Below are 15,113 nucleotides of genomic sequence, written 5' to 3'. Positions count from 1 at the left end.
TTTTAACACTACTAGTTACAAATACTATGAGTGCTTTCACCATTTCTATTCATATCCAAACATTTACAAATAATTTTTACCATTTCTGCACAGATTAACCTCAGCTCTCTATTCTCTAACCTCATTCTTTTCTCTGGTGACTTATATACTAGCTATTAACTCCATGACTTTGCTCATTATATTTAGTTCTTAATAGCAAAGTCACATACTATTTGTTCTTTTGTGCATGGCTTTTGTCACTCAACATAATGTCCTCCAGTTTCATCCATGTTATAATGTTGTTCAAGCTCTCTGTTTCCTTGTTGATCTTCTGTCTAGTTATTCTATCTATTGATGTGAGTAACATTTTGAAGTCTCTAGCTATTATTGTAGAGACATCAGTTTTTCTTGTTTCAATTTTTCCAGAATTTACCTTATTTATTAATATTTTGGGGCACTCTTGTTAGGAGCATAGACATTTATGACTGTTACTTCTTCCTGGTGGATTTTCCTCTTTATTAATATATAATGGCCTTGGGCATCTTATTATCACTTTTTTTTTTCATTTAGAGTCTGTTTTGTCTGACACCAGTATAGCTACTCCTGCTCTCTTTTGATTACTATTTGTGTGAAGTACCTTTTTCCAACCTTTCAATTTTAGTCTGCTTGCTTCCTTGGGTCTAAAATGTCTCCTGCAAAAAGCATATGGATGGCTCATGTTTTCTAATCTATTATGTCAACCTATGTCTCTTTTTTTAAAGAAGGTACTGGGGATTGAACCTGGGACCTTGTACATGGGAGGCAGGCTCTCAACTACGGAGCTACATCTGCTCCCCAGCCTGTCTTTTGACTGGGTAGTTTAATCAATTAACATTCAATGTTATTACTGTAAAGCCATTACTTTCCTCAACATTTTTTCCTTTGGCTTTCATATGTTGTAACTTACTTTTACCTATCTTTTTACCTTTTTGTATACCCTTTCTGATACTCTTCATTTCTACATTTTCTTCCAAGCCTCTCTCTGTTATCTTTCTTTTCTGGCTGCAGGATTTTCTTTAGTGTTTCTTGCAGAGCTGGATTCTTGTTTAAAAGTTTTTGGTTTCTGTGTATTTGTGAATATTTTGGGTTCATCATCATATCTGAATGACAGTTTTGCCAGATAAAGAACTCTTGGCTGGCAGTTTTTCTCTTTGAGTACCATAATTATATCACACCACTGCCTTCTTGTCTCCATAGTTTCTGAAGAGAAATCCACATTAAGTCTTATTGGATAGCCCTTGTATATGATATTTCACTTTTCCCTTGCTGCTTTCATAATTTTCTCTTTAACTTTGGCATTTGACATTCTGCATATTATGTGTCTTGGGTAGGTCTATTTGGATTTATTCTAATTGGAGTATGCTATGATTCCTGGACATGTATATTCCTGTCTTTCATGAGAGTTGGGAAATTTTGGGCCATTATTTCCTCAAATACTCTTTTTTGTCTCTTTTCCCTTCTTGTCTCCTTCTGGAACTCCCATAATACATATATGGTTGCACTTCATGTTATCATTCAACTTCCTGAGCCCTTGCTCAATTTCTTCCATTCTTATCTATCTTTGTCCTTCTTTCTCTTCACTTTCAGTTGTTCTTTCCTTGATGGTGCTGATTCTTTCTTTCATGATTTTAAATCTTCTGTTGTGTGCCTCTATTGTATTTTTAATTTGCCTTATTGTGTCTCTCATTCACATAAGCTCTGTTATTTTTATCCAACATTTAAAATTTTTCCTTATGCTTACTCAGTGTCTTCTTTTTTTTTTTTAAAGATTTATTTATTTATTTAATTCCCCCCCCTCCCCTGGTTGTCTGTTCTTGGTGTCTATTTGCTGCGTCTTGTTTCTTTGATCCGCTTCTGTTGTCGTCAGCGGCACGGGAAGTGTGGGCGGTGCCATTCCTGGGCAGGCTGCTCTTTCTTTTCACGCTGGGCGGCTTTCCTCACGGGCGCACTCCTTGCGCGTGGGGCTCCCCCACGCGGGGGACACCCTTGCGTGGCACGGCACTCCTTGCGCGCATCAGCACTGCGCATGACCAGCTCCACACGGGTCAAGGAGGTCCGGGGTTTGAACCGCGGACCTCCCATATGGTAGACGGACGCCCTAACCACTGGGCCAAAGTCCGTTTCCCCTCAGTGTCTTCTTAATGTCTTTCATTTCTTTAGCCATGTTGCCCTTCAACCACATGATTTGAATTAGGAGATTTATATGAACCTCATTGCTGAGCTGTTTTATATCCTGTGTCTCATCTGGAGCTTTGATTTATTCCTTTGCCTGAATCATATTTTCCCTTTAATTTGCATGGCTTGTAATTTTTTTGCTGATGTGTGGGCATCTGATTCTGATGCTATTAATAAGTTTACTTTGATGTTCAGTACCTCTTACCCAGGGATCTACTGTTAAGTCATTGTGTGCTACCACTGTTATTTGACTCTTGGGTCAAGTTATTCTACATATTTAGGATATGTTTAACTGCTTAAACCATGGCTAATGGCCAAATAATGGGGGACAGGACAGTTTCCAAGGGCTTTGGAGAGGGTGAAATTTAAGGCACCTGCTTCCTTTGATTATTATTATTCTTTTTTATGTACTTTTCCGGTCTGGCCAGCAGACGGCACTACTTAGCAGACCTCACAGCTCACACTTCAGGTGCTAGAGGGGAATACATTTAGTTTAACTCCTCAGGCAGGTGGGTGTGCAGAAGCAATGTCCTCAAGGCTGGCCAAGCCTTACAAACATAATTTCTTAGAGGCTGTTCATCTGTGGCCAGTCACACCATCCCTCCCTCTTCCCCTTGAGCAACCAGCCTGGAGTAGTAGGGAGGTTGATTGAGAAGGTAAAATATCTTTAGCCCTGCTGATACTCGGGGCAAACAATGTCAAGTGGGCCATGGGAGGACATACAATGTCCAGTAACTGTTCCTGCAGCACCACCTAGACAACTCCAAGTCTCGAAAACGCCCCTATATCACAACTCTTCCTCCCACTCCTACCCCCAGCAGACACCATGGCCACTTTCTCCACACCAATGCCACATTTTCTTTGATTACTAATCACAATAGTTCATGAACAGAGTATCAGTAAGTCCACTCTAATCCTTACTCTATTCCTCCATCCTGTAGATCTTGGAATGGAGTGTGGGCCATGGTGTGGACCGTTGACCATGGGGTGTGGGGGTGCCCAGAGATGTACTTGCCAAATGCAATGGATGTGTCATGATGATGGGAGGGAGTGTTGCTGGGGGGGGGAGAGGTGGGGTGGGGGTGGTAGGGTTCAATGGGACCTCATATATATATATTTTTAATGTAATATTATTACAAAGTCAATAAAAAATAAAATAAAATAAAATAAAATAAAAGAGAGGGCTTAGATTTCACATGGGTGCTGGATGCAATTCTCCTGCTTTCAGTTGTAGGCACTCTTGGCTCCCTGGTGTGATGGTTGACCTTCTTCACCTCCATGTTAGCTGAGTGGGGTGAGTCCAAGAAACCAGATGGTAGGAGTTGCAAGTCTGTTGAGGCTCAGGGCCTGGCTATCACATGGTCAGTCTAGAGATTCAGGTCCCTGGGTATACACCAAACCCCAGCGCCAACTACGGATCAGGTAAAAGTAACAGGAGAGGCTTGTGAACAAAGATCACTTCTGAGTCCAGCTCCATCACACAGACACACAAACTCCAAAGTCGGGCCAACTGACATGGCAGTGAACTCCATCTGCCATGACCATAGAACCTGTGGGTCTCTGTAGCCCTCAGAAGAACCAATACCTGAGGTTGTATCTACTTTATCTGTCTCTGGGACTCTGCTGAGGTGTGCATAAGGGTGACCCCTCTGATAACCTCCTGGCTCTTTTTGGAGACTCATAGCCATATAAACTCATTTGTCCTTTCCATTTCCCCCTTTTATTCAGGTCAAAAGCATTTTTAACTCCTGGTAGTATATGTAGACTGAAATATTCTGCTGGGCTGAGTTGACCATTTTATTCAAGGTCATTTTCTAGTTACATCATCAGCTGGTACTTGGTAGTACTCCCTCAGCACAGGGAGGCTCATCCCTGGGAATCATGTCCCATGCTGGGGGGGAAGGCAACACATTTACATGCTGAGTTTGGCTTCGAGATTGACCACATCCTTTCACTTGCAACCTCAAGTATCCTTACATCTGAGTTGTGTCTCTTGTAGACAGCATATTGATGGCTCATATATATTTTTATCCATTCTATCAGTTTATATCTTTTGATTGGGGAGCTCAATCCATTAATATTCAATGTTATTACTGTAAAGGCATTACTTACTGTTCCAATATATCCTTTGGCTTTCTATTGTCTGTCTTGTTACCCTCTAATTTCACCTTCCTAATAATCTTCATTTCTATACTCATCTTAAACTCTCTCATCCTTGTTTTTTCCTTTCAGGCTGCAGCACTCCCTTTAGTACCTCTCGTAATTCTGGTCTTTCAGTAACATATATTCTCGTTTTTGTTTGTCTGTGAAGACTTTAAACTCATCCTCATCTCTGAAGTACAGTTTTCTGGATACAAAGTGTTTGGCTCACAGTTTTTCTCTTTCAGTACCTTAAATACATCTTTCCACTTTCTTCTCACCTCTGTAGTTTCTGATGGAGAGGCTGGCATTTAATCATATTGAGATTCCCTCGTATGTGATGCTTTACTTTTCTCTTGCTGTTTTCAGAGTTCTCTCTTTGTCTGTGATATGTTATTCTGAATAACATAAAATAGGTGCCTTGGAGTAAGTCTATTCATATTTATTCTGTCTTTCATAAGGGTTGGAAAGTTTGCTGTCATTATTTCCTGAAATATTCTTTCTGTCCCCTTTCTATTCTCTTTTCCTTCTGGGATAACTATAATGCAATGCTTTAGTTTTTGCATTTCATGTTGTAATTCCATTCCCTGAGACCCTGTTCCATTTTTTTCCATTCTTTTCTTTCTGTTCTTCTGCCTTTTCCATTTCAGATGTTCTGTCCTCAAAATCACTAATTCCGTCTTTGAGCAATTCAAATTTGCTATGTGCCTCTTATGCATTTTAATCTTATCCATCACAGCTTTCATTCCTATAAGCTCTGTTATGTTTCTTTGCAGTCTTTCAAATTGTTCTTTATGTTCACTTATGTCTTCTTGCTATCCTTTATATCTTTGAATGGATTTAGGAGATTTGTGTGATTATCATTGATTAGTTGTCTTAAATTCTGATTCTTGTCAAGATATTTGGCTTGTTCCTTTACCTGGTCCATGTCTTCCTGTATCCTGGAATGGCTTGTAATTTTTTGTTGATATCTAAGCATCTGAATATGTTGTTGAGTTTACTCAGATGGTTAATTTCTCTGTCTTGCTTAGTATTTGTTTAACATGGCTCTTCTTTGATTTTTGGTTCAACTTATTCTGAATCTTTAAAATCGTCTAGTTTAAGTTATCAAAATCAGGCCAGGACTCATTTATGTGGTGCAGATTTTCTCACAGGAGTTGAGACTAAAGAGAGACTTAAAAGCCAGCAGTTTTTCTCCCTGCAGTTTCCATCCTGGCCAGCAGATGGTACTTATCAGCACACCTTTCCATGTAGGTGTTTTTTCACTCTCCACTTCCCGGTGTTTTGGTCTGATCAGAGCTGATATTCAAAGCAGGCTGTGCTGGTTGAATTAACTAAAACAAACCACTCTCCATCCTTCAACATACCCTCCCTCTTCCCTTGTAAGAGCTGACAGGTAGGAAGTCATCCTTTCCCCTCTCAGTTCGCTGTAGTGAGTCAGAGGTTTTATCCAGGTTTAATGTCCTAAGTGTGGGGGATGGATGCTGTTTATGGCCACCATGGGAGTTTAGTAACTCGCATTTATTTTTTCAGGTCCTTTTCTCTTTGTCCCTTGCCCTCTTAGAGGTTGTACAGCACTGTCCTGGTCTGTTGGTGCCCAAAACAGGTCCCTGGGACAGCTTTTTGCCCTTTCTCCATTGTTTTTATGAGAAAGTTGAGCCCTGTCTGCCTTCTCTGACATCATCTTCCTGGAACTCAACATGTACATTTTAAAAAGAATTTTGAATATAATTCTAAAGAGTTGCTCTAAAAATATTTTTGTCAATTATAAAAATTTTCAAATAAGATTTTAGCAAACTAGGATAACATGCATTTAAATAGAAAGACTCTGGGGTTTGTTAAAATATGCAGAGTCATTAACTTAAATGCATGTAGTACAAATTATTCTCTCCAAATCCATATTTTCTTACAAATCCAAATTGTAATCTATCAAGCAGTCAGAAAGTTCCTAGGCAGCAGTGACTGATCAGCTTGCCACACTTCTGTACATTTTACTGATAAGGAGACAACATACTCAAATACTTTTAGAACAGATTCCTGGCAAAGCAGGTAGCATAAAATTCATGTTCCCCTTGGTTCCCCTTGGTCCTAAGTCCCATGGGGGTAATGTGGAATTGGGTCTGGTTGGCTACCGAGCACATAGTAGAGCTGCTGAAACTGAGATTATGAAATGTTGATCTGATCTTGTATTGGGGTTGCTGGCAACCATGACCCTCCTCCCTTCCAGGAAAAGACTCTGTCTTTGATACCTTGGAATGTCTCTAGGGAGGGAGAGGTTTTTTTTTTTTTTGTAATCCTGACATGTAAGTCAGGTTGCTTATTGCCCGGAAGCAGCTTTGCAAACATCTTAAACAAAGCTGAAAATACCTGTTGCTCAGAAATCCTACAGAAAAATCAGAATTATCTCAAAACAAACACATCTATGATGAAATTTCTAAAGGAATGTATGGCTAATGCATAAAAAAGCCCAGTGTATAGTATCTCAGATTACTTCATTTCTTAAAACCTCTTGCATGTGTATTACTTTTTTCATTGTTCTTTCTTTTATTGTATTTATTTATTTATTATTTTATGTATTACTTTTTAAATAAATACTATTTTATGGTCTCAAATGAAAACAAATCAAGCATGTAAAAAACAAAAACTCCAGAATTAATAGAACGAATGTGATTGTTTTGAATTGTTATTGGATATACAAAATTTTTATTTCTCTAATATTGTCAGGAAATGGCACATTCTACTTAAGTACGTTTTTCAAATGATTAAAATATAATACTTCTAAATATTTTTTAAAATTTATTTTAGTTTGCTGATCTCTTACATTGAGCAAAACTAGGACATGAATTTCTCAAACGACAGTTTTAGGCTGCTTTGCAAGTCCATAAACTTGTAAGTGTGTATGAAGGTGAGCGAGCTAAATTTAAGGGTTTAAAGGTAATGCCTATGTGCCATCTATGTTCCGAGTCCTTATTCCATGTATTCGTGGATTTGGTAGTGATTTTCAGAGGGCTTAGCTGTCAACTGTACAACCTCTGACTGCTTTTGCCAGAAATCATGTTCCCTTATCTTCCTTTTTTTTGGAAGTATCAGGAGCCAGGGATTGAACCCTGGACCTTATATGTGAGAAGCCAGTGCTCAAGCACTGAGCCACATCAGCTTCCCTGAGTTGGTTTTATCATTTGTTTTGCCTGCTGTCTATTTCTGTTTCTTCAGAAGGTGATGGAAACTGAACCTGAGACGTCTCGAGGGACGTGGGCGCTCAACTGTTGAGCCACATCAGCTCCCTTATCATTTTTCATTGTTAAGACTAAGTAAGATTCCACTTAAAATTTACAAAAACCAAATGTTTTACTCCTAGTGAATGTCTACCAGCCTCACAGAATGTAGACATATTGATATGGGAGCTCAGAGAATACCATAGAATTGTTAATTTAGGGAGTTATGCTCTGTTGAAAGTCAATGAAGCATGACCACACTCATGTCTTTTAGGTAGCATCTACTGTCACAAACTTAATAGAAACTTTGAAGAATAAAGTAGAAAGAAAATGGCACTCCAAAGGGCTAAGATTATTTTAAAATAAGCTTCTTTATCTTTTCTTCATAAAGATAATGTAGTGCAACAAATTTGATGACAAAAAGCATAAAGAAGAAAATGAAATTCTTGTGTATTTCCATCACATACATGACCACTGTACATTGTTGGCCTATTTTCTGTGAGGGTTTTCTCTCTCTCCTCTCATTGAGTTTGTGTGGGTCCAGTGAATTGACAGGAAGCTCATAGTTTTGCATCCTTCCTCTTTTTTCCTTTATTGTATCGTTAGCATTTTCTTATTTCAACATTTTAGAGATATTTTCAGTAACCAACCTTTTCTCTATTTTTATTTTTTTAAATCTTTCCCTTCTAATCCAAACTGATTTATTTTATACTTATTTTAAGAAATTCTTAGGAATCTCAATCAAAAATCCCTTTCCTGAAACTCTTTCATCATAATAACTAGGCTTCTTCTCTTTTTTAAAAAATTTTACCTTTAAATTAATCAAAATGAGGCCATTATCTTGGCTAGATTTTTAGAATTTATATTCTGAAAGAACAGGAAAGTCCATGCCAGATTATGTGATGATCTCTCTTGTTCTACAAGTGCACATTTTTGAAACTGTAAAATAAATATTATGACTCATAAAAATATAAAAATATATGGCAATGTTTTGACCTGCTGTGCTCCTTTTTCTAAAAATAACTCATATTTATTACATTTTATTATTCAAATTTTAATATCTTGGTGTTACAGTAATAAAACTTCACTAAATATGTAATGGGTGGTTTTGTTATGTTAACTACCTAGTTTACATTACAGTTGTACATAATTTTGACAGCCATAAAGGTGATTGAATATTATAATAAAATTTAAAGTAGTTATACTATTTTTCAGGTTTATTTCAGGTAACAGAATATTTTGTTCCAAGCATGTGGTAACTATAGTATTTTTTCTATATGTGGTATTCAAGCTGTCATGTTCAATTACAAAAGTCCTTGTACTAGGAATTTAAAAATCTAGGTTTTCAATCCAATTTCACTCTTACATCAGGAGGCACTGAATGAATTGAAGCAAATTCTTATCCTAAGTCCAGTTTCTTTTTCTGCAAAATTCAGATCAAATGTTCAATAAACATTTTCTAAGCTCTTACTGTATTCCAAGTACTGTAAGTGTGGGCTTGACAGAGTCTAAGAGGTTAGTGGTATCAAAGTATAATGTTCAAAAAGTTAAAAATGCAACTTTCATAAGAACATAAAATGAGCACATCGACAATTCAAATAACTAATTAATGAGAGACCTGCAAGATGGAAAGGATAGTTCAAAGAGAATCAAAAAAGCAGAAAATATTTAGAGGGCTCAAAGACAGAACCCTTGAATAAAATTGTCAATTTAGATGCAACACTACTTAAAGACTTAGAGAGCAATAAAACTGCATTTCTTGGGATAAGAATAATTTGAATCTAGCAGCTAAAGACCATCCTTACAGAGTTGTAAATTGTCTTAGTTAATAGTGAGACTCTATTGTTTTTCTGCCTTGCTCATTTTGATGAAGTAAGTTGCTATATGGAGGTACATGCATGGCAAAGAATTGAGGGTATCCTCCAGCTCACAGCTTGTGAGGAATTGGGTCCCTCAGTCTGACAACTCAGACTCCTGCCAAAACCCACATGATCATGGAAATGAATCTTTCCTCAGTCAAGCCTTACATGAGACCATAGCTCCAGCTGAAATTTTAATTGCAGCCTGTTGAGAGAACATGAGGCAGAGGACCCAGCTTAGATGTGGCAACAGTCTTAACCTACAGAAACTGTGAGATAAATGCCCACTGCTTTAAGCTGCTAAGCTTGTGGTAATTTATTATGCAGCAATAGGTGACAAATAAATAACAAATCATAGATTGCCCCCAATTCTTTTTTTCAAAGTAGTTTTATTGATATATATTCACTACCATACACATACCATACAATACATCCAAAGGATGGACTAAATGGTTTTTAGTATAATCACAAAGTTTTGCATTCATCAGCACAATCAAATTTAGAACAGTTTCATTACTCCCAAAAAGAAAACTTCCATACTTCTTAGCAGTCACTTCTCAATCCCTCTATCCTTCCCCAGCCTTACATAACCATGTAAAAAAATACCATGTTCCCATATATCCCCTTATTGTTTACACTGCATTTGAGTGATATCTTTGTTACAATTGATGAAAGAAAATTAAAATATTACTTTTAACTATAGTCCACAGTTTATATTAGTTGTCCTTTTCCCCATATACCACACTATTATTAATACAGCACTTTGTAATAGTGTTGTACATTTGCTTTAATTCATGAAAAAACATTCTTATATGTGCATGTTAACCACAGTACACCATCCACAACAGGGTTAACTGTGTGATACAGTCTTCTAGAAACATGCATGATCCAAAACTTCCCCTTTCTTTTTTTGTTTTTTTTAAAGATTTATTTTTATTTATTTAATTCCCCTCCCCTCCCCCGATTGTCTGTTTTCTGTGTCTTTTTGCTGCGTCTTGTTTCTTTGTCTGCTTCTTTGTCAGCTTCTTTGTCAGCAGCACAGGAAGTTTGGGCGGCGCCATCCCTGGGCAGGCTGCACTTTCTTTCGTGCTGGGTGGCTTCTCCTTAAGGGTGCACTCCTTGCGCGTGGGGCTCCCCTACACGGGGGACACCCCTGCGTGGCAGGGCACTCCTTGCACGCATCAGCACGCATCAGCACTGCGCATGGGCCAGCTCCACACGGGTCAAGGAGGCCTGGGGTTTGAACCGCGGACCTCCCATGTGGTAGACGGATGCCCTAACCACTGGGCCAAAGTCCGTTTCCCCAAAACTTCCCCTTTCAACCACATTCACAAACATAATTCAGCACTATTAATTACACTCACAATAATGTGCTACTATCACACTATCCATTTCCAAACATTTAACCTAAATATAAATTCTGCACAAATTAAGCATCAGCTCTCCATTCTCTAACCCCATTCTATCCCCTGGTAACCTACAGTCTAGGTTCTAACTCTATGAGTTTATTATAATTTATTCATATCAGTGAGATCATATAATATTTGTCCTTTTGTGTTTGGCTTATTTCATTCAACATTATGTCTTCAAGGTTCATCCAGGTTGTCACATGCATCAGGATTTCATTCCTTTTTGCAGCTGAATAATATTCCATTTTATGTATATACCACATTTTTTTTATCCATTCATCAGTGATAGACACTTGGGTTGCTTCCATCTTTTGGCAATTTTTAAATAATGCTGCTATGAACATAGTGTGCAAGTATTTGAGTCCTTGTTTTCAGTTCTTCTAGTTATATACTTAGTAGTGGATTTTCAGATCATATGACAATTCTATATTTAGCCTCCTAAGGAATCATCAAACCATCTTCCATAGCAGCTGCACTATTTTACATTTCCAAAGCAGTAGTGAGTGTTCCTATTTCTCTGCTTCCTCTCCAACACTTACAGTTTTCTGCCCCCACACCCCCAAGATGGCTGTCACATCTGTTTGCTCATTTTTTATGTTCATTATCTATTTGTTTTTATTTTAGGAGGCACTGGGAACAGAACCAAGGACCTCCCATGTGGGAGGTTGGTGCTCAACTGCTTCAATCACATCCACTCCTGGTGTTTTGGTTTTTGGTTTTTGGTTTTGTTTTACAGTCATCAGTCTGTTAGGTGGGAAATAATATTTCATTGTGGTTTTGATTTGCATTCCCTAATAGCTAGTGGGGATGAGCACCTTTTATGTGTTTCAGCCATTTGTATTTCTTCTTTGGAGAAATGTTTACTCAAGTCTTTTGTCCAACTTTTAATTCAGCTGTTGTCTTTTTATTGCTGGGTTGTAAGATATCTTTATATATTCTGGACATTACTCCCTTGTAGGATATGTGGTTTCCAAATATTCTATCCCATTGAATAGTTTGCCATTTCTTTTTCTTGACAAAGGCCTTTGAAGGACAAAAGTTTTTAATTTTGAGGAGGTCCCATTTATCTACATCCCCCCCTCCCCATTGCTTGTGCTTTGGGTATAAAATCTAAGAAACCATTGCCTACCACAAGATCTTGAAGATGTTTCCCTGTAGTTTCTTCTAGGAGTTTGATGGCCTGGTTCTTATATTTAGGTCCTTGTTCCATTTTGAGTTAATTTTTGTATAAGGTGTGAGAAAGAGGTCCTCTTTCTTTTGCCTATGTATATCAATCTCAGCATCATTTGTTGAAGAGACTATTCTTTCCCAGTTGGGTGAACTTGGCAGCCTTGTCAAATATCAGTTGGCCATAGATGTAAGGGTCTATTTCTGAACTCTTAATTTGATCCCATTGGTCAATGTGATGATTAGGCTAATGTGTCAACTTGGCCAGGTAATTGTGCCCAGTTGTTTGGTCAAGCAAGCACTAGGCTAACTGAAATGCAAGGACATTTATGGACTTTAGTCACCACTGACTTTACTGCAGTGGTAAATCATAGATAGCTGATTACAATTACACTGTCAGGGAGATTGCCGTCAGCAGTGAGTGAAGCTTTATCCAATCAGTTGAATCCCTTAAAAGGAGAAGTGATTCCAGCATTGAGTGAGAATTTCCCAATTTGTCTTTGGACAGCTAACATCTCCCAGAACTCATCAAGAACCTTCATTGGACTTTCATCGGAGCCCCTGGTTGCAGCCTGCCTGTGGAACCTGGACTTACACATCCCTATGTCACATGAGAAACTCTTACAAAATCTCATATTATTGACAGATACTTCTTGATGATTCTGATTCCCTAGAGAACCCTGACTAACACAGCTTGGTACCAGGAGTGATTCTTGAGAAACAAAGTCTTAAACATGGGTGTCTGAGGTGGTTCTGGGAGTTTTGCTTCAAGGGCATTGAAGACTCCGTTTCCAATAACAAAGAGGCTGCTAACAGTCCATGGCACAAGCTGGCAATCTAGATCCCCTACTTCCTTGCTTATAAGAAGCAAGGATCTGAGTGAGAGGGTTTTCAATACATTAACAGAGTTTTGTGGAGTCCAACAGTATAATGATGTTGGCTGGTTTCTCCTAGATACTCTGGATACATTTACAAAAGAAAGATGAGTCAGAGGCTTCAAATTTGAAACTTAAATGTCACATGAATGATGGGAAAGTTTCTATGTATGCTCTGAAAGAAAATCCTGTCTCCTGTAGCCACAGGCTCAAAATATCTGAGAACCAAACTCAGACTCTCATTGTGTGAGCAGCAGAGTAACAAAGGAAACTAAAATATCAACACCGCAGGTTTCTGCAGTTAAAGTGAAGGCATTGATTGGAAAAGGTGGAATCCAGAGAATTGGGATGGATACATATGGGATGATGATAGTATTGGTGGAGACATTGGAACCCTGAATTCTGCTGAGACTTTACCAGATAAGCCTGCCATGGCCTGCCTTGTCCAGACCACACCTTGGCAACTTTGTATCATCCAGCCTCCAGCCTGCCCCATGGAGTCTGAAACAACTTCCAGCTCTGAGGTGGGTACCAGCCAAACTGAAGCCTGCCCTGCCCAGCCTCTGGCCTGCCCAAGGGAGTCTGGACCTCCTCACAGCCCTGAGGCACATACCATCCAAACTCTAGCATGCACTGCCAAGCCTCCAGTCTGTCCTGAGGAAACTGCCTTCTAACCCCTGCCTGAAGAGATTAATCCTGTCTCACCAAAAGAAAATGCAAGGGAATGCCCTGAGATCAGTAGGTTACCCACCCCCACTACCTCTCTTGTCTTTGAGACCTATTACTAAACTAAAATCACAGCAAGCCCCCAAAGGAGAAATACAAAGTGTGACCTATGAGGAAGTAAGGTATACTCAGAAAGAACTGCATGAGTTTTCCAACTTATATAGACAGAAATCAGGGGAGTATGTGTAGGAATGGATACTAAGGGTATGGGATAATGGTGGAAGGAATATAAAGTTGGATCAGGTTGAATTTATTAATATGGGCCCACTAAGCAGAAATTCTTGATTCAACACTGTAGATCAGCGTTGTAGATCAACACTGTAGATCTAACAGTTTGTTTGGGTGGCTGATTGAAACATGGGCCGAAGATGGCTTAGCATGTCTGAGGTTGAGATGCACAATTTGCCCTGGTACACAGTAGAAGAGGGAATTCAAAGACTTAGGGAGATTGGAATGCTAGAATGGATTTACCATTTGAGAGCTGCTCACCCACCCCAGGAATGTCCAGGGAACACACCTTTAACCAGGACTGTGAGGAATAAATTTGTAAGGCTAGCTCCATCTTCCCTGAAGAACTCCGTGGTTGGTCTTCTCTGTAGTCCAGATATTACTGTAGGGAGGACTTTGATGGAATTAGAATCCTTAAGCATTATGGGAATGATTGGATGTTGGTCTGGTAAATGTCAACTATCGGCAGTTAATCTCCAAAGTCAAGGTGGATGTGGCTACTGCAATGAAAGGCAGATTCAAAAAAATACTCAAGGGAAGCAGACTTGGCCCAATGGATAGGGTGTCCACCTACCACATAGGAGGTCCACAGTTCAAACCCCGGGCCTCCTTGACCCATGTGGACACAGGACCATGCGCAGTGCTCATGTGCGCAAGGAGTGCCATGCCACACAGGGGTGTCGCCCGTGTAGGGGTGCCCCATGAGCAAGGAGTGTGCCCAGTAAGGAGAGCCACCCAACGTGAAAGAAAGTGCAGCCTGCCTAAGAATGGCGCCACACACACACAGAGGTGACATACAAGATGATGCAACAAAAAGATACACAGATTCCTGGTGCCTCTGATAAGGATAGAAGAAGTCACAGAAGAACACACAGCAAATGGACAATGGACACAGAGAGCAGACAACTGGGGTGGGAGGGAAGGGGAGAGAAATAAATAAAGAATAAGTCTTTTTTAAAAAAGTACTCAAAATAGTCTGAGTCGCGTAGAGTTATGGTGTTGTCTGATATATCATAGAGTACCTAGCAGTGAAATAGATGGGCAGCCTACTAAATTTCTTCTGGATCTATATAAACAGAGAGTTCTAGGTCAAGTGAACAAAACCCTAACTCAAATTACAGAAGCAGAGAATCATGGTCCCTTAATCAGTTCCCAGACTTGAGACAGTTTACAGACTTAGAGCCCCTTGAATGAGGAGAAGGCCAGATCAAGTTGAGGAAGGATCCTGTTAAACTGCCCAAAATTTATACTGTTAATCTTCCTCCCTCCTTTCCCCAAGGAGATCTATGACCTTTTACCAGA

The 15,113-nt window shown here is 39.1% G+C and overlaps 1 pseudogene; it reads right to left on the bottom strand.

Moving 5' to 3' along the window:
• LOC101425779 (negative elongation factor E pseudogene) overlaps window positions 1-14,233 on the bottom strand; it is a 127,165-nt pseudogene extending 112,932 nt beyond the window's left edge.
• Window positions 14,234-15,113: the final 880 nt, after the last annotated feature.

Source organism: Dasypus novemcinctus, chromosome 5, assembly GCF_030445035.2.
Source record: "Dasypus novemcinctus isolate mDasNov1 chromosome 5, mDasNov1.1.hap2, whole genome shotgun sequence".
Taxonomy (NCBI): Eukaryota; Metazoa; Chordata; class Mammalia; order Cingulata; family Dasypodidae; genus Dasypus; species Dasypus novemcinctus.
Note: the sequence above shows the minus strand (reverse complement) of the source record. Positions and strands in the feature narration are given on the sequence as shown.